Here is a 21,765-nt window from a genome sequence, read left to right as displayed (position 1 = left end):
TAAATTCATTTACTTGGTTGACCGAATCACCATGAACTAGCTGCCTCGGCTACCCAGTGCATACATTCGACTCTATTTTGTAATCACCGAAATAAAATCACGTAACTGCCACCTACACAGAACTGCCAACAGTGTAGGATGCAGAAGTTTAAATAGGAAGTGTTCCTTTCCACTTGAGCTATTCTATTGCGCTATCTGTTTGTAGAAAACGTCGTTCAGACCAAAAGAAAAGCTGTAACTGTTTGTCCCTCAGAAGTCAAGATCTGGCCATATGCATAATCTCACAGTGCTGTGGAATCCAAAAGTTCTGGTGGAATAGTTGTCGAGCTCTGGAGCTGTTGGTAGCTACGTGTCACCTAGTAGCGTAGATAATATGTCGCGAGTTCGAATACATTCAGTGCTACATTTTTTAAAACGCAATTCTGCTGTCTGCTGAAGCTATCAATCTAATGGAACTTTGAACATAATTCCCTTCACTTCTCAACCCAAAGTAGTCGCATGTGGAAAAAGGGCTAACTACTGTGACATTTTGTTCTATTCAGGTTTAATATACAGCAGGCAGCAGATGCATCTCGAAGATGTGTAGGAAGAGCGCATCGTGCCATAATATGTCAGAAAAGTATTTTCTACATTAGCTGTCGTATGGTAGTGAGATTTTATTCTTCTTCAAACTTTGTCTGACAGCTTTAACTCAGAACAAGTTTTCTACATGTATGTAATCAATAAACTGCATGTGCATTGTCAGACTGTCGTAGGTAACATGAGAGAATTCGCATATATCGTTGATGATTAATTTCTCTCTCATGTTTACTATTGGTTTAACAACACTAAAGGAAACCTTACGAAAATTGTGCACTGTATTATAAGAAATGAAATAAAACTAACCACGATAACCTTACAACGAAAGTCTGTTTTAATAAAACCGAGTATCTGTACACAAGAGTGCCTCTATCGACACGAAGTAGTAAAATACTACTCACATTTTGATTGGGTCTGTGTTTAATTGGTATGCTGTGTCATACTCAAGAGGTATGCAAATGTGGCATTTCATAAATATAGTTACGTATTCCTAGAAACCCAAAATTCGCTTGTCAGCAGCGGAAAGAGGCGTTACCTGTTGTGCAGCATTGTAAGTTTTTCAACTTTGCACTACGAGCCGAAAGCATTTTCTTGCAATTTCCTTATTGATGTTTGATCCGACTGCTTGTAGCTCTTTCACAGAAGGGATAAAAACGTTGCAGTCAGTGAGACTAGAACTGCAAACCATAACAGACGCTTTTTCACAGGTCAGCACGTTTCCACAGAGCTGGCAAAGAGGTATGGGTCTGATATTGCTTTTACGAGGGCAGTAGGGACTAGAACTCGTAAACCGCTATTTAAAGGTCGATATTAGTTGCGATTTCCACCTGCAACGACTTTCCTGGGCTGAAAACCGTAAATTTACAATCTTTTGTTACCCTTCAAGCGATAATAACTCAGATTATTAAATGGAAATGACAGGTAAAATCAAGTGAACTTTGAGGCTTAATTCCGTGCACACCAGGAAGTAACTCGTCGATCACAGAGTTGCCAAACATAAGTTGCCTTGTTGCCAAATCTCAGTTACAGTACCAGCAGGGAGACGACGAACCGATGTGATCCTACAGCGGGCTGGGAACTGACCATAGCTGGTGTCTCCAAGTCGCGGCTGCTACGGCCTGGAATACGTAATGCGTCTGATTGGCTTTCTGTAACTAGGTTTAGGGACTGGAGCGTAGTTACTTACTCAGAACTGACTGCAAACCAAGCATCATAAATCAGTAACTCTCATTGTTGTTTTTATATTTCTTTCGTAAGTGTACTCAAAACTAAGAAACTCATTCACAGTCGTTTTCGTGACTCGCCGATAGTCGATCACAACAAACAAATAAAAAAAAAAAAGAATGTGTATGTTTCTGTGTGTGTGTGTGTGTGTGTGTGTGTGTGTGTGTGTGTGTGTGTGAGAAGAGAGAAGAGAGAGAGAGAGAGAGAGAGAGAGAGAGAGGGAGAGAGAGGGAGAAATAAAAAGCAATGACAGAGAGTGTAAAAAATTGTTGTAAAGAAATTGAATCATGGTATTTAAAGAAATCTTTCATTAAAATGACACGTTCCACATCATTACGAAATGTCGTATTCACGATGTATGGAACAAGAATTAATCTAATGTAATCTAATATAATGTAATCACATCATATATGACTAGCCATGAAGAGTCATGAATTACCGAAATTTTGCCAATACCAGTAACCATATCAATTTTTGTAATAAACCGTGACTCCTATCAAGACCCTTTCGTCCCTGTTATGTAACCACGAAAGATGTTTGATATACCTCCATTCTGAAGTAACAAAGTGTGCTTGCATTTAAAGATGAAGTGCACGATGTGAAGTTCTGTGATGGAGATACGAACCCAACACGTAATCGGATTGTTAACTAAGAAAAATCAAATGTTACGTATCGGTTTTTCTTACGAGCCGCTAGGTGTCTGAATCTAAAATAAGGATACAAACTTTTGTGCCTAAGCGACAATCGAACTGCACACCTACCGTGCATCCACGAATTAGCTTACGTATGAGTTGCTTACTCATGAACAGTAAGATGTGTGCGTGTTTGACCAGAAATAACGACTCCTGTTCCGATTGTTGGCAACACATGAACAGGCATTAAAAATGCGCGTTAATTTTCACTAGCAGGTTGGTGTGCACTTGATAAAGGTTGAAATGAAATTATGAATATTTTTGTTCTGGATCAGGTTTCAGACCCACATACTTACCTTTGGAGGAGACCTAGAGAAGATTGCATTCTTGGGAAAAGGAACGAAATGATTGAACTATACTGTTCCGAGAGATTCAGATCCTCGAAAGAGGAGATACGAATTTGAATCACAGGCAAGCACCAAATTTTTCAACGTCTATATTCCAAAGAAGTGCAAGTAAAATAAGAGCGCTGTTCCTTTAAATGGCTATCGGTTCATCAAATAAAATGACATTTTCTAATGTAAGTAAGTTTACTGGCGATAGTATTTCTGTTTACCATGACTTCCGCCTACGTCATTTCCCAACGTAAACCGGCTCTGCCCAGTTGGTAATGAAGGAACGTGATGTTTAATGCGGATTCTGGATTATAACGTCTTTCTCTAGCGGTTACCAGAGGTAAAATAAATCTGTTTGTGCCTCTTAAAACTAAATGCCTGACCCACGCATTGCACCTGTGATAGTTCGTTCCACCAGACCATTGTGGCCACATTTCCCAGCTCCAGGAGTGTGCTGTAACGGATGATGTGCTTAGCTTACAAAATTAGTCACGGTGGAAAAAATGCGGGTGTATTAAATGGTCAAGCAGAAGCAAGCTTCTGACTCAGAGATTATGCTATTCTCATGTCAGCAGGATGTAAAGACTCTTCTAGGCATCATAGACTGGATGTGAAACCATTTTGATTTTTCACAAGTTCAGCAAATTTCTTAGTTCGGGAAAATCCACTGTGAAGTGTGAAGTTGCCGGATAATTAGATTATTACTGTTTTTATTACTGTCATTTTATTCATACCGCTGCTGGAAGACAAGTGCTTCAACATCATTTAATGCCTTTTGGTCACTATAGAAGTAGTTTCCCAAGAACAGGTTCTTTCCCTGTCTACGGAATTTTTTTCATGTTAATATCAAACATCAGCAATTACTCGTAGATTACATTAAAACTAAAGTAATTGACGAAGACGTAACTTGATAACAAAAACGCGCTGCCTTTCTTCATTTACTTTCGCCTAGAAACGGCTATCGAGTACTGACAAACCAAAACGCAACAGATCTTACTGCCTTCCGATATACGTCGCTGCCAGTTCTTCCACATGATTTGGTCGACATGACCTGTTTCAAATTGTGTATGACAGACAATGTTTTAGAAAATCTATTGTTTCCTTTTGAAATAATCAGAAGCATTTTCATTCTAAGCTGTCCAAGTACAAAATTTTCGCTATATTAGTTCAAATTTAATATTCGCTTCTATAATGTAGGAAAGTATTTCACAGTTGCAAAACTCGCATCCGAAACATTGACCTTACACTTAGTCGCTGACCATAAATTCTAGCTCAGAATGACACCAATTTAAATAACCTAATGTGGCGAAGACTGTTTGCCAGTGCTCTTTCTCACCGGAAAATACACAATTCACTCATTTTGCTCCATAAGTACACTGTAACAGTCATTTCTGTGTGAAATTTGTCAGTAAGCTTTTGCCCTCCAACCGGCGAAATACGGCAGAGTACGGCCGGTAAAGAATTCACAAACCACGATTTAGCGCCGATAAGACGATTTCTTTAAACATTGTCGAAGCTGAGGGAGTTTAGTTTCTGCTTAAATCGTCTTAAGTAGCAACGTTCACAGATATCTCAAACAGGAAAAAGCTCATTATCCAGGTACGAAGGTTGTAAAACAAACTTCCCACAGTTTGTGTCAGGTTGATCTTTTCGTCTGATAACACTGCTTAAGTATTTTGTCTGAGAGGTATCACAAGTAGTGTTCCTGTAGCTGTGGGAAGCATTGGTTGAAAACGAGTTTAACACCAATGGGTACAGTGCTGCTAAATATTCAAAATTATTATCAACCTAAGTCTGAATTCATCCACAAACTGAGACGTATTTATAATATTGTAGCTGGACTGTGTATCCTTGTCTTCCTTGAGTGGTCATTGGAAGGCGTTTCCACACACGTATACAATACTATGAATACTTCGAATGCTATGGTTAACGTTGCTCTCATAAACTACTTTTGTTTTTTTTAATTCTTCTGGGTCTTCAGCGTGCAATATGTGTTATATATACAGTTTCAGGCCAAAAAATTGACCACCGAGTCGTTCACGTAAGGTGGACAATACAGTCGTGCTCCTCTCAGAATTCTATGTCTGGCAGCATGCTCGATCTGGCAACATGTAGACTGCGGCACTTCCCAGAGGAAGTCTTGACTCCAGTCTTACGACCATAGTCTTCAGGTAAAACGCGAGACCAGCTAATATGATATTGTAGATTCGCTTGAATTAAACTCATAGCTTCAGCACCGAGAGGAAAGGGGCGATAAAAATTTTGTCGATATGTGCTTTCGCTCGCCAGACGTCATACTAGCTGGTCTCGCGTTTTACCTCAAGACTACGGTCGTGTTCCAGCAGCGGTATGAATAAAATGATAGTAATAATGACAGTAATAATCGAATTGTCCGGCAACTTCACACTTCACTAAACAGTGGATTTTCTCGAACTAAGAAATTTGCTGAATTTGTGAAAAATCAAAATCACTTCACATCCAGCCTATGATGCCTAGAAGAGTCTTTACATCTTGCTGACATGAGAATAGCATAATCTCTGCGTCAGAAGCTTGCTTCTACTTGACCATTTAATAGACCCGCATTTTTTCCACCGTGACTAATTTTGTAAGCTAAGCACATCATCCGTTACAGCACACTCCTGGAGCTGGGAAATGTGGCCACAATGGTCTGGTGGAACGAACTATCACAGGTGCAATGCGTGGGTCAGGCATTTAGTTTTAAGAGGCACAAACAGATTTATTTTACCTCTGGTAACCGCTAGAGAAAGACGTTATAATCCAGAATCCGCATTAAACATCACGTTCCTTCATTACCAACTGGGCAGAGCCGGTTTACGTTGGGAAATGACGTAGGCGGAAGTCATGGTAAACAGAAATACTATCGCCAGTAAACTTACTTACATTAGAAAATGTCATTTTATTTGATGAACCGATAGCCATTTAAAGGAACAGGGCTCTTATTTTACTTGCACTTCTTTGAAATATAGACGTTGAAAAATTTGGTTCTTGCCTGTGATTCAAATTCGTATCCCCTCTTTAGAGGATCTAAATCTCTCGGAACAGTATAGCTCAATCATTTCGTTCCTTTTCGCAAGAATGCAATCTTCTCTAGGTCTCCTCCAAAGGTTAAGTATGTGGGTCTGAAACCTGATCCAGTACAAAAATATTCATAATTTCATTTCAACCTTTATCAAGTGCACACCAACCTGCTAGTGAAAATTAACGCGCATTTTTAATGCCTGTTCATGTGTTGCCAACAATCGGAACAGGAGTCGTTATTTCTGGTCAAACACGCACACATCTTACTGTTCATGAGTAAGCAACTCATACGTAAGCTAATTCGTGGATGCACGGTAGGTGTGCAGTTCGATTGTCGCTTAGGCACAAAAGTTTGTATCCTTATTTTAGATTCAGACACCTAGCGGCTCGTAAGAAAAACCGATACGTAACATTTGATTTTTCTTAGTTAACAATCCGATTACGTGTTGGGTTCGTATCTCCATCACAGAACTTCACATCGTGCACTTCATCTTTAAATGCAAGCACACTTTGTTACTTCAGAATGGAGGTATATCAAACATCTTTCGTGGTTACATAACAGGGACGAAAGGGTCTTGATAGGAGTCACGGTTTATTACAAAAATTGATATGGTTACTGGTATTGGCAAAATTTCGGTAATTCATGACTCTTCATGGCTAGTCATATATGATGTGATTACATTATATTAGATTACATTAGATTAATTCTTGTTCCATACATCGTGAATACGACATTTCGTAATGATGTGGAACGTGTCATTTTAATGAAAGATTTCTTTAAATACGATGATTCAATTTCTTTACAACAATTTTTTACACTCTCTGTCATTGCTTTTTATTTCTCCCTCTCTCTCCCTCTCTCTCTCTCTCTCTCTCTCTCTCTCTTCTCTCTTCTCACACACACACACACACACACACACACACACACACACACACAGAAACATACACATTCTTTTTTTTTTTTATTTGTTTGTTGTGATCGACTATCGGCGAGTCACGAAAACGACTGTGAATGAGTTTCTTAGTTTTGAGTACACTTACGAAAGAAATATAAAAACAACAATGAGAGTTACTGATTTATGATGCTTGGTTTGCAGTCAGTTCTGAGTAAGTAACTACGCTCCAGTCCCTAAACCTAGTTACAGAAAGCCAATCAGACGCATTACGTATTCCAGGCCGTAGCAGCCGCGACTTGGAGACACCAGCTATGGTCAGTTCCCAGCCCGCTGTAGGATCACATCGGTTCGTCGTCTCCCTGCTGGTACTGTAACTGAGATTTGGCAACAAGGCAACTTATGTTTGGCAACTCTGTGATCGACGAGTTACTTCCTGGTGTGCACGGAATTAAGCCTCAAAGTTCACTTGATTTTACCTGTCATTTCCATTTAATAATCTGAGTTATTATCGCTTGAAGGGTAACAAAAGATTGTAAATTTACGGTTTTCAGCCCAGGAAAGTCGTTGCAGGTGGAAATCGCAACTAATATCGACCTTTAAATAGCGGTTTACGAGTTCTAGTCCCTACTGCCCTCGTAAAAGCAATATCAGACCCATACCTCTTTGCCAGCTCTGTGGAAACGTGCTGACCTGTGAAAAAGCGTCTGTTATGGTTTGCAGTTCTAGTCTCACTGACTGCAACGTTTTTATCCCTTCTGTGAAAGAGCTACAAGCAGTCGGATCAAACATCAATAAGGAAATTGCAAGAAAATGCTTTCGGCTCGTAGTGCAAAGTTGAAAAACTTACAATGCTGCACAACAGGTAACGCCTCTTTCCGCTGCTGACAAGCGAATTTTGGGTTTCTAGGAATACGTAACTATATTTATGAAATGCCACATTTGCATACCTCTTGAGTATGACACAGCATACCAATTAAACACAGACCCAATCAAAATGTGAGTAGTATTTTACTACTTCGTGTCGATAGAGGCACTCTTGTGTACAGATACTCGGTTTTATTAAAACAGACTTTCGTTGTAAGGTTATCGTGGTTAGTTTTATTTCATTTCTTATAATACAGTGCACAATTTTCGTAAGGTTTCCTTTAGTGTTGTTAAACCAATAGTAAACATGAGAGAGAAATTAATCATCAACGATATATGCGAATTCTCTCATGTTACCTACGACAGTCTGACAATGCACATGCAGTTTATTGATTACATACATGTAGAAAACTTGTTCTGAGTTAAAGCTGTCAGACAAAGTTTGAAGAAGAATAAAATCTCACTACCATACGACAGCTAATGTAGAAAATACTTTTCTGACATATTATGGCACGATGCGCTCTTCCTACACATCTTCGAGATGCATCTGCTGCCTGCTGTATATTAAACCTGAATAGAACAAAATGTCACAGTAGTTAGCCCTTTTTCCACATGCGACTACTTTGGGTTGAGAAGTGAAGGGAATTATGTTCAAAGTTCCATTAGATTGATAGCTTCAGCAGACAGCAGAATTGCGTTTTAAAAAATGTAGCACTGAATGTATTCGAACTCGCGACATATTATCTACGCTACTAGGTGACACGTAGCTACCAACAGCTCCAGAGCTCGACAACTATTCCACCAGAACTTTTGGATTCCACAGCACTGTGAGATTATGCATATGGCCAGATCTTGACTTCTGAGGGACAAACAGTTACAGCTTTTCTTTTGGTCTGAACGACGTTTTCTACAAACAGATAGCGCAATAGAATAGCTCAAGTGGAAAGGAACACTTCCTATTTAAACTTCTGCATCCTACACTGTTGGCAGTTCTGTGTAGGTGGCAGTTACGTGATTTTATTTCGGTGATTACAAAATAGAGTCGAATGTATGCACTGGGTAGCCGAGGCAGCTAGTTCATGGTGATTCGGTCAACCAAGTAAATGAATTTACTGAACATGCTGCAAATTACTACAGGGAGCCTGTGTGTCAGAATTCTCATCCAGTGTGGCGCAACGGCGTTACGATATAAAAATGAGTCGCAGCGAAGAGGATTTCGTGGTCTGTTGGACGGATGGTAGGTTGTTATACCTATGGTCTGGGTTCGATTCCTACTTCTGTCAATGATTTTAGATAGGGAGAGAGAGATTCCATTCTCTCCTGGCTACACCAAGTGAAGAAGATATAATGGCAGTGTGGTCTGAAAATTCACATTAAAGATGATATTCCTTCTCTACCAAGTAGACGGTAGGTTGAACCTCAATAAAGTCTGGAGTGGCGACATGTAGAAACTCTATCACCAGTAACCTTTCTTGTACTAGTTATTTATTTCAAGTGACGAAACAAACGCTATGTATGGTCACAGGACACTTATTCCATCTTTTATCCGAGCTTCTGTATGTCGATAAAATTGGTTCTGAACTGGGAATGCAACTCAGACTGCCCTTAACGCGGAATTTGATCCCTTCGTGGCAATACAGCTCGGCTACAATTTGTTGTTTGTTCAAAACTGCAGATTCCTCAATATCTCCACATATTACGCGTGAATGGGATCGAATCCTGGCCCAGCACTAAAGATTTAATTATGTATTATCAAGCTCTAGCATGAGAACACCTATCTGCTGGTGGATAATAATTTTGATTTTTAATGTATTTTCATTCGTTGTCAACACTAACGATATCTGACGTTTTTAACTCCCAGTGAGACACAGAACTATTTGCGAGATGACTGTAGGTTCAAGATGTTATTCTGAGCAGCAGGTGGAGAAAAAGTCGGTAGCTGACGTCTCTTTGTGTGTAGTCAACAACGATATGTGTGGGACTCTATTCCCAGTGAGCGCTGAACTCTTCGTCATATTATTTCTAGTTCAACCATGCTCACATGTCACTGCTGGTGCAACAAACCCATATTTAACGTTCGTTTTCTGTAGAATATAACAGCGATAGGTGCGGGGTTGGAGTCCTGGGAAAGAAAAAATGTTTCGTCTCGTCATTTCAGTTAAAACATCTAGCTACTGCCGCGAAAATCCGATATGTCACATTTGACTGTATTTCGATAGCAATCCGATTACGTTCTGGGTTCGAATCCATGTCCAACACAAAGCTTTACCTCACGGCATTTCAAGTAAGTTACTTGTGAAGAAGCAATATTTAACACCTCTCGTAGTTCGTTAACAGGGACAATAGATGCTGGGTAGGAATTCGCGTCCGTTAAAAATGTTTGCGTTATGCAATTTAAAGTTGATATTTGCTAACTGATACTGTCTAATCTCGAGGTATATCACTCTCTGTATGCCTAATCAGGAATGACTGTTAGTTTCCGTCAGTCACGAAATCTTTGCTTAGTCTGCATGAGCTGGGTTTGAATCCATATGCGGAACAAGACGGTTCGTCATACATATTCTCAACTAGCTGCTCGTGAATAACTTAAATTTTTAATGTAATTTTGTGTTAAATAATAAGTACGGTATGTTACTTTGAAGAGGAAATCATGAATACAACGAACTTACTACGTGCATTACCAATCTGACGTAATAATGAGAGTGGTAACATTTCAGGTATGTCATTTACTGTAGTAAATGTGAGCTTAAAGCCTTAAGGACAGTCTTATCTGTGATAAGGTGTTCCGTGATATTTGTAGTATCGTGGTATTACTTTACATCTTGAGTTATTGCGATACAGAGCAGTGTTTTCTAGTGGTGACTTATTGGAACCATTTTCAATAGTCAAATGACTGTACCAATGAGCGATTAGAGGACCTGCTAGACAGCTGCGTTATGCCGGTTGCGTGTGAATCAGGCGAAATGCAATTCAGGTCGTTCGGATACTTTTGAGCACGTCTGTACATCTCGAGGTGAAAACGTACGAAAATGCACACCTGCACTTTTGCGAACTTCTGTTTTATTTTCGCATCAATACTGTTGTGAACCCACCATCTGGTATCAATACATTACATTATCATCCATTATATATAACCATTTTGATAGTACACTTGATACAATAGATGAGTAGGACAGAAGACAGGACATAGATAATGTCCGTTTGACGTCAACAGTGTGTAACATTTTACTTTTTTTGAGTAGGACTATGTTCCTCTCCAATAATTTTTAGATTAGTTACAATAAGCTTACGCTGCAAGAGAATTCGCTTGTATTTTTCAATATGTGGTCTGTTGTCGGTTTGAAGGCCTTCCATTACATCGGCAACGTAGTGCAACTCCACCGAGGGCTGTCTGGAGTAGGGTGGAGATAGCAATGTGAAAGTTGCGAGCTGTCGAAGACGATCTTCATATTCCTAATGCGATTAGGACATCGTATACTCTTGACGACGTTTAGCACCTGTGTGGTCAGTCACCCAATTTCAGAATTCATGTTCAGTAATCCTGCTAAATTCCCATACTATTGTCTTTTTATATTGATGAGTAATATGGATAGTCGTCACGTTCATGTGCCGTCTACAACGCAAATTTAATGTTACTATCCTAGGAACTAACCTGCAATACGTTTTTTATTTCATAATCGGAACTATCTGCATTAACCGTCATCAGAGCAATGTCAGGGAACAGAATGCAGCAGTGCCTTGGTACCTATTTGGGGCCGGCCGAAGTGGCCGTGCGGTTAAAGGCGCTGCAGTCTGGAACCGCAAGACCGCTACGGTCGCAGGTTCGAATCCTGCCTCGGGCATGGATGTTTGTGATGTCCTTAGGTTAGTTAGGTTTAACTAGTTCTAAGTTCTAGGGGACTAATGACCTCAGCAGTTGAGTCCCATAGTGCTCAGAGCCATTTGAACCTTTTGAACCTATTTGGGGACCTGCTTGAGTCGTGTACTAAGGAAAGGGTAGTTGCTGGTTCACATTATATTACACTAGCGAGAAGTACTATCTTTCCCTTTTCTCTGCAAACATCCAGAACTAAATTCAGTAACTAAATGCTAAGAATATATTTGCATTGTGCCAGCTCAAAGATCAATAGATATGGATATAGATATAAATATAGATTTTCATATTTAAAGCCATTCTCGTTCTGCGTTGGAATAATTATCATTCATTATTTGCTTGATCTTGTTATGATTGTTATTGTCATTCTCTCACTCGCAAGAGTTTTCACATTCCTATTTGGTATCGATGCACATGAAGAGTGGCTATGAAAGAAGGGAATACTGAATGTTACGTCATGCAGAATACACTCATTTACTTCGGCTCCTCGTGATCAACGCTACAGGAGAAGTGAGATACATAAAGTTGATAGTGTGAGGACAGGCATGCTGGCAACTACTCAGTGTTACCAGATAAAATGGTGCTGCGGAATCGAAAGTGTAGCACGGACTTTGCCACAGTAGCAGACAGCTGCTAATTTCGGACCGTGACCGTGGATTACACTTCGGTCAGTGCTGGTTAGAATGTTGCAAATGTAAATGGAAGGCTTTGTTTGATAGTCTTGTGCTGATGCTGTCTGAATAAATTATGCCATTGGATAAAAAGCGGTTTAGTTTTGAGACCTAACCCACGAGGGGGGAAGGCACAGTGGTCTGCTTCAGGAATTCCAAGCAATAAAACACAAAAACAACCCAGGAAGAGTTCGAACAGCTACTTTCATGCAGAGGCATGCATTTGGAATCTGTTCATCGTTACGGGGTCAAACAAGAGGGTAACATTACTGAAACAATGATCGGGCTACTTAGTATATAATAGAGCATACAGATTTCAAGGAGGAAACGTATGAAGACGCAGACTTCCTCGTTATCAATATGTGCGGCATATCTTTCGTGTTAACGAAAGTAATATCCCGCTTTACCTCTTCTTACGTCTCAAATGAAATGAATGCCATGAGGAATTGAATATTTGTTGAGTGTGTCTCTTCTTGCTTCCATCCTTACCAACATATTTCTTCATTCTCGTGGTAATCATGACATTCTACGTGTTGCTGCAAAAGATTGCACGTGGACAAATTCGACATCGAGGTGCAAAGCGTTTGGTATCTTACATTATATTCAATTGTAATAAGTTTCCAATGTATTTTTACTTCGTTTGTGTTTTTAGATGATTATGAACGTTACGGAAAATTATCTCACATGCTTTACGTAGAATGAGAAACATTGAATGACCCGTTTTGCTTTCCCTACGTTGAAATGATATAATGTCGGCGTCCACAGCCTTCTTCCACGCCGGAAGCTGAAACTTGTATCATTCTGGATTAATGATAATTGAATGTCTCAAATGTATACATAGCCCACAAGGCGACGTCAGAAACCATCAGGGGAGAACGCCGCATAAAAACCAAACGTGCGCGCGCGTCTCCACTCTGAAGAGCCGTGTCGGAGAATCACGGCAAGCATTTCGCTGAAGAGCTGCCACGTAAGAGAGCCGAGAAATGGCAGCGTCGTAGCAAGTATTTGTCAACACACTGATAGTGCGTTTACTTCCGGGTGTAGGCCGGCATTACCTCGCTAAATTCACTTGACATTCGTTTTCCACATCGAAGACTCGTACGATATAATCCACTGTAAGATGAGACACTTAGAAAGTATATTTAATTTCTGGACTCCAAGAACGGCGTTCTTCACATAAGTAACACCTGTTTGTGTGTTTCAAGGTTGCGTTTTGAGGCTCAGGCAACATCGCAGTGACTATAGTCCGTCTGTTGTCGCCAGTGTGTCGTTAGCTCAGAGGTTATTCGTCGTATTGTGGCTTTTCTAACGCAGGACATTCTGAATCGGAATACTCCCCTTTCATTGTTAGTTCCTGCCCCTTCATTATTAGTTCCGGGACGTGACTATTTTCCTCGGACAAAGACCAATGCTGTGAATTGGATTCGCGGACATGCCATTCACTACCTATTTGGACAAACAGTAGACTCTGTTCTCGATTTTTGGACATACCTCAACGACCGTCATTAAGTCGTTGTCCGTCACCCTAAATACAGACAATTTTTCTCGAACTTCCTTCGGAATGCTTTCCACGACCCTCCTCGTAGCTGGAATGTGTTAAGCCAAGAGTGAAGAAGGTTTCCTGTTTCAATCAATGATCATTTCTGAACTATTGAACGGAACACATCAATTTCGAGAAGACGTGACTCAACATATTACCAGCGGGGCGCAGAAGGCGTCTGATCAATTACACAACAAAAATAAACAAAAAAAAATAAAAATAAAATTCAGAAAAGGAAGATTTTGTTTTGTTTGTAAGGATAGCCCTAACCTTGAGTTCCCATATTTCTCCTGGTATATAGGCAGCTCTCTGGGGGAGGTTTAGTCAGGAGCCAACGCCTGAAGTGGACAAGATTTTTTTTTTTTGTTATAGGATGAAAAGTGGCGGTGGCACTTAGTTTCTTTTTTTAGTGCCATTTTCCTAAGGGGCTTTAAAATAAGAGAGAAAAAAGGGGTAATCGTCAAAACAAGTAACAGAAAAAAAGCAAAATTGAAAAAAAGAGGTTCCCTTGTGCGTTGCGTTGCTCGTACTGTATGACATAGCAGTTCCAATCTCGGTGGAAGCCGCTGACTACAACCTTTTATTTTCCATTTTAATTAATGGAGTTGCAAACTGCTAGTAAAAATTCCTTATACGAAATCTGATTAATGCCTTTAAACATCAATTTTCGTCCGATTTCGACTTAGTAAATTAAGTTAATATCATGGATGTCTGCTTTGCAAATGCCAAGGTGCTTCACTGTAAAATAGATCCTGAAAAGATTCAAACCGACTGTCGACGATATAAATTTGAGCTTTGTTCGTCATACAGATCCAACATGTCAGGAGGTTGTTTATGAAGTGCACATGTTGATTAATATAGTTCCCTTCTTCTAAATTTTTGCAATTTCTTTTAACTGTAGACGTTTTCTAACACCGGCGTTAGCAATTCCTTTCCGTTCTCTGAAACCTCCAAAACGACAAATTTTTCTGGTTTGAATCTGATGACCTTAACTATCACTTCCGATCAACATTAAATACTTCATGAACCCATACATGGAACTCCAAATGTGCAGTGTTCCTGCACTGCTACAGAGCATGCATTGCAAGGTATTCACACAGTTTATCGCATAGACTTACCATAAGGAATGAAACTAGAACTGTAATACACTACACCACAGAGGCTCACTCTGGCTTGACGAAAACATCGGAACATTGACCAAAAGTTGCACAAATAATTGAGTTTGAAAGGAAAAGAAACGAGGTATGAAGCATATATAAATTTATCGAATGTAGTGAGGTGGTTTAATTTCGTCCCAGTCTATAAAATTAATTTCGGGCCATACTCAGCTCTTGTCTATTAATGTAATATAATACCCGCCTACTAATCAGGACGTCTGTCTCCGTTGCTTTTGAGCGTGAATGGAAATTGTAGAAATTTTCTGTGGAGCAACATTTAATAATAAAGCGTTTTAAATCATCAAAAGCTATGAGCGGTAGCAGGCGCTTTCGATAAAGAACGGGGGAGTGCAGCGCCGCTGCTGTCGACACGGCCGCTGCCAGTAGTCAGCAAATGGATCCCGGAGCTTTGCCGCATACGGCGTCCAGAGGAGGACAGTCTGCAGGAAATCTGCCGCAAAATGGGTACTGGTAAAATTTTGATATCGGTGTGTGAGAAAGCGAAATAGATTGAATATGTGCTACCATTACATTCACGTCTTCAGCATTCAGACAGAAGAGGCTATAAAAATATTTTATGCCAGCTGCTCTCGATCCACTGACATTATGAACAGAAACAAGGCACGCTACCGCTAGACCACAGGCGTAACCATCGTAGGGTTTCTCTATCATGGGACAAGTTTTCCTCCAGGAAGTGCCGCAGTCTACAGTGTTGCCAGATTGTGCAGATAACCAGACTTAGAGAATTAGCGAGTTGGCCAGTTTTTTTGTCCCATGTCGCGATCGGCGCCGACTTAGCCTCTGAAGCGGCCGGCCGCTGGTCGAGTTTTATGTCAAAGAGTGTACTAAATGGACCGTGGCCGATTTAAGCTACCACCTAGCAAGTGTGGTGTCTGGCGGTGACACCACAGTGGATAGGCCCTGAAAAACTGAACACAGATCAATCGAGAAAACAGGAAGAAGTTGTGTGGAACTATGAAAAAAATAAGCAAAATATACAAAATGAGTATTCCATGCAATAGAGAGGCAACATCAAGGAGAAACTGAACTGAGGAACGCTGTGATCACGTGGTTAGCGTGAGCAGCTGCGGAATGAAAGGTCCTTGGTTCAAGTCTTCCCTCGAGTGAAAAGTTTAATTTTTTATTTTCAGACAATTATCAAAGTTCAGGCACTCGCACATAATCAACTTCGCTCTCCAACATTGAAGGACATGCTTAGATTTGTTTGGACATATGCAGGATTTGACGGTCTACACACGGAAAAATTTGAAAAAGTTAAAAACATTAAACAGAGCACAGGGAAAACTGTGCTACTGTGAAACTGTAGCATTCATTTGTTGCAATTTATGCGACAAATTCTTATGTTTTCATCCCTTTTTTGGGAGTGATTATCACATCCACAAGAAAACCTAAATCGGGCAAGATAGAAGAATCTTTTTACCCATTCGCCAAGTGTACAAGTTAGGTGGGTCGACAACATATTACAGTCACGTGACGTACATGCCGTCACCAGTGTCGTATAGAATATATAAGACGTGTTTTCCTGTGGAGGAATCGGTTGACATATGACTTTGCGATCAAATGTTTTCGGTTCCCATTGGAGAGGCACGTCCTTTCGTCAACTAATCGCACGGTTTTGCGGTGCGGTCGCAAAACACAGACACTAAACAGTGAACAGAGACGTCAATGAATGAACGGACAGATCATAACTTTGCGAAAATAAGGAAAGTAAACTTTTCACTCTAGGGAAGACTTGAAGCAAGGACCTCTCGTTCCGGAGCTTCTCACGCTAACCACGACACCACGGCGCTCCTGAGCTTACAATACCCTAGATGTTGCCTATCTTGCGCAAGGACTGCTCAGTTTGTATATTTTGCTTATTTTTTTCATCGTTCTACACAATTTCTTCCTGGTTTCTCGATTGATCTGTGTTCAGTTTTTCAAGGCCCATCCATTGTGCCAACTTATAACTAAATCTGAGGGGGGTGCGATGGGGAGGTTCCCTTGTTAGTGGCGCTGCCGCGCGGAACTAGCCGAGCGGTCTCAGGCGCTGCAGTCGTGCACTGTGCGGCTGGTCCCGGCAGAGGTTCGGGTCCTCCCACGGGCATGGGTGTATGTGTTTGTCCTTAGGATAATTTAGGTTAAGTAGTGTGTAAGCTTAAGGACTGATGACCTCAGCAGTTAAGTCCTATAAGACGTCAGACACATTTGAACATTTTTTTCTTAGTGGCGCTGACGTAAAAAAATGGTTCAAATGGATCTGAGCACTATGGGACTCTACTTCTGAGGTCATTAGTCCCCTAGAACTTAGAAGTAGTTAAACCTAACTAACCTAAGGACATCACACATATCCATGACCGATGCAGGATTCGAACCTGCGACCGTAGTGGTCACGTGGTTCCAGACTGCAGCGCCTACAACCGCACGGCCACTTCGGCCGGCGCTGACGTAAACTCGTAGTTGAGTGGTGTGGGCCAGCTGTGCATGTGCACGTTGATTATCAAATCTGCATGGTCCGTAAGGCAATTACGTCACGCCAGTTGTACACGCGCAAAAGCTCCAAAAACGTGCACAACTGGAAGTGTGCTCGCGACCCTGATACCAAGTTTCACCGAGTCTGGAGGAGCAATGTAGCACAGCGGGGTAGATTTAGTGCTGTATATTTCCTATTGCCGTATATGCGTTACGTTTAACAGCATAGAAAGAAAAATAACCAATAAATTGGCAAGGTGTCAAAAGTTAGGTTGTTCACGTTCTCTTGTGCTCTTACACAGCAGCCGCCGTTGGTTCTGACATACTTGCACAGGTGTCAGTCTTCGCTCTTCATTACGACACATCCTCCGTGAAAGTTTTGTTGTGGCAGCGGAAAGGTGACTTTATTGCCGCCTCAGTGCCTTAATTGGCTCTGTAATATGGCTGTACTGGTGTCACATTTTGAAAGCCTCTTCTGCGTCTCGGCAGTTCTTGTAGGGAGGCGTCCGTGTCACTGCGGCCAGGGATTGCTTGCGCCGGGGTTGGAGGGGGGGGGGGGGGGGAGGTCACCGCACAGTGCTTTCTGGGGCGTCATTCGATTAGCCCCAGTCGGCCGCGGCGACGGCTCAGATCGAGTTAGGTGCGTGCACACAAGAGGCGGCCACCTGATGCCATCTGATTTGATCTGCCAGAGACAAATGGACCCCCTGCGCCACGTCCCACCAGCTGTTGCGTCAAAGCTCAGCGACTCCGATACTTCCCTCGCGCTCTGACTCAAAGCCACAGAACGTCTGCCCTGCCGCCGTATCAGAGCTGGCTACTAGCGTTAGCTTTGCAGGCGCAAGCTTATGGACTTAATTCGAAGAGAGCTGTAACTATCCAGAGGCCTACAGATAACATCAATCGAAACTAATTTTTTAATATTTTGTAGGCAATGAAAACTTCGTAAATAAAGTCTGTTAAATTTTACAGTCGAAGCAAAAAATGCCTCTTAAAAAAACAATATAAAGTGATACAGATAAATTTGCTACATATGTAAGTATCAAGTAGAACACTAGTTATTGAGAGGTGAGAGAAGTCTTTGCACTTTCAAATCTGTCTTTGATAATGGATTTACTGATTATCGGAATTATCAAGTTTTTCATAGGTAGATGTAATACGAGGTTTTCATTGGCTGCAATCGACATATATTTTAAAAATGGATGTCATGTGTGTAAACGAATGGACCGATTCAGCCAAATTTGGTACACGTATCCCTTACTGTCATGCTACTATCGCTGTGAGAGCAGGAACTACCTACCTATCATAGTTCAGGAGCTATGACGTCATAACTGGCACACAAACTTGCTCCTTTTACATGTCATTTTGTATCCTGTCTCTCACAACTCGCACAAAAAATAAGTGATTTGGAAATCTTCGTTTTGTGCACCGGAAATATCTACATACAACGCAGCTGTCGATGGTATGTTTTATGTGTCTCGTTTCCCTTCACTCACTGTACTTGGTGTTTACAAGAGAGACGTCAGCTTTACTCTGCTCGCTGAAGCTGTCATCTAGTGCTGCTCGGTTCTGTCTATGGTCTGTTTTGGGTAGTGCTCCACATTAACAGTGATACGCAGTAGTTGGGATAGGTTTCCGGATGCAAATTGCGTATAAGGTCACTGTGTGCATTCGAATAACGGCACAACGAAGCTATATTGTCCTGTTCATGCAGCGACAGCAACGACGTCTCGGTACGCTTGCATCTGCACATATGTGCCTATGAGGAACTGGGTCCTTCCTTGTCAGAATGGAAGATACTGGCCATGTGAGGTATGCCAAAACAACAGGTATGGAAGAGAATGTATTACACGCTATTGGTGACAATTGTGGCCCCCAGTAGTTAGCGAGTTGCACGAGCTCTGAACACAGGCCAAAGAATTGTTTTCCGATTCGTACATGAGCAATGAATGCGCCCATATCAAACGACAGAAGCTACAGTCATTGCAACTAGCGTACGTCCTACGTTAAACTGTGTTTTAAAGTTAGTACCTCCACCAATATGCAGAACACCACAATTCGTCTGCTTTCGTGTTGTTTATAGATGAAGCCACGTTTTTTACAAGACAGGGCTTGTTCAACAGAGAGAATAGCCGTCTATGCGATAGCGAAATCCCGTACTGACCCTATAAATGAAATTTCTTTGTGAATATATGGGATGGTATTGTCATTTAAAGTTACGCACTTCCCGATAAACTAAACGCAGTTGTGCAAAAAATATTCCTTTGGCATGTCCTGCTACAGTTCCTAGGCAGGCTCCTACCGTACGATTACTATGATCATCCTTTAATCCCCAGCAGAGTACAGGGTGCTTTTGATTAAACCTTCGCTACTTGAGCCAGTAGTGTATGGGTACCAAACTGGATAGGAATTTGGTTCAGGCTGTGCGCTGCAGGATTTCTGTTGTCTGTACTGTTAGGTGACACGACTTGGGAGTCAGACGCCGGTACTGGTACGGCAACGCTGGGCTGAAACACAAGCATCAGTGGGCATTGCAGTGGTAGGTAGGCAGTCAACACGGCTCTGCTGCACAGGGTGAGCAACTGTTTTGTCAAAACAACAGAAATAGCGCTGCTGCTCTTCGCAAATATCGACGCATTAAAGGAATACTGAGAGTCCGTAGTTGGAATTAACGGCGATTTGAGAATCGCTGCTGGGAAAGACCGACAGCCAGTTACACCACACGTTATGGAAGACGTTATTGTCCCCATGGGTGAGAATGCTGGATGCAGTGTAGATGTTGAAGATGAGCATAGCGAGGAAGGTAACCAGCATCCCAGCTGAGATCTTGACGTATGATTGTTGAACTGGAAACGCTTCAGTCAGTTGTCTATTGATTTTAATCCTTGAAAAAACACCACAGGTACATTTACGTATGTGAGTTATAAAGTGATCGTTGAAACCCATTTTGTGCATGATGCTGAGTAAGAAGCCTTGATTGATCCTATACAAGGATTTATTAAAGTCTAAAAACAATAAAGAAAGATTACCGTCACTTATCCAAGTGAGGTTTGTGATGTTCCTGTACTCACATAAGATGTCTACCATTGACCTTCTCTCTATTGTGCTCGTCTGGTAAGGACCTATGACATTTTTAAGGAGTGGGTTCATCCTTGTATTCAGAATACGGGTGAGAATTTTGAAGTTAGCGTTGAGTAAAGTGAGAGGTCTTTAATCATAAAGCCTCTTGCTGCTTGGTGTTTTGGAGCTGAGTACAATAATTCCCTTCGTAAATGTTGGAGATAACGTCTGGTTAGCTAATAACTCACACATCTCTGTGAGTTCATTCTCTATTATGTCCCACAAACATACATAAAATTCAACCTGGAGACCGTCGGGACCAGCTGACTTCTTCCTCGTAGCGCCGTTAATTTTTTTTCCCTGAGTTATATTTTCGATTAGACTGACACTGTCCCTCTCTCGTATTCCTGTCGTAACGTGTGCTAAAAGTTCTTCACCGTCCAATCTACCCATTTCCGATCCAGCGTAGAGGTCCCTATAGCACCTCGCCACGTATTGCTTTATGGCGATCTGAGTACTGTGTTCTCCTCCTTCATGGTGCGCAAGCGCGGTTATTATTCTCTGTCTCCCTCCGCGTGTCTCCCTTATTACGTGGTATAACGAAGTACGCAGCTTTATTATGTCAGTCGAAAGGCCATTTGGTTGTTTTTAAAGGTCTCAAAAAACAGGAGAAGTAATATTCCGCCGTTTTTTTACGCTAATATGCTTCAGCCTTTGCATATTGTATAATACACTTATGAATTAAAGGTTTTTTATGTTTGATCCATCAAATTATTCGCTCCAGATACTTATTTTCTGAGCCTAAGCATTTGTGCCAAGTTTGTCTTACCTGTTGCCTCAGTTCAGCTTCCTGTAATAGTGAGACTTTAAGTTGCCATATCCCACGCCCACGAAAATTTTTTTGTTGGGTGTACCTGAATGAAACGTGGTATGCATAACAGTCGTACACGTTTGTAGGCCATATCTCACAGTCATCGATATTCCACATAAATTCTTTAGCTTCTGTCTGTCCTGCCTGCTTACGGCCCACTGACATAGTGTAGTCGGTAAGGTGGGGATTAAAGTAAGTCCACGTGTCTTACTGTTGGAATTCATTGACCAATGTTTGTAGCTCTCGACAAGAATTAAAATTAGCTGTCTGGTCTGCATGATAAAATCTCCGGCAAGTATGGCAGCCGCCCCAACCTTCTTTAACAGTTGAACTACCCATTCCGATAAAAGTCACTTCTCTGCCGTCTCTCATTAGTCCCAGACGACGCGTATGCGTTAGTTAAAATGAGATATTGAGGTTGTAAAATTATACCACTGCCTGTCTCTAAAATATATTCATTTCGACATGCGATGCCCTCTTTGAACAAAACT

The sequence above is a fragment of the Schistocerca serialis genome, unplaced genomic scaffold (genome assembly GCF_023864345.2).
Source record: "Schistocerca serialis cubense isolate TAMUIC-IGC-003099 unplaced genomic scaffold, iqSchSeri2.2 HiC_scaffold_1362, whole genome shotgun sequence".
Classification (NCBI taxonomy): Eukaryota; Metazoa; Arthropoda; class Insecta; order Orthoptera; family Acrididae; genus Schistocerca; species Schistocerca serialis.
Note: the sequence above shows the minus strand (reverse complement) of the source record.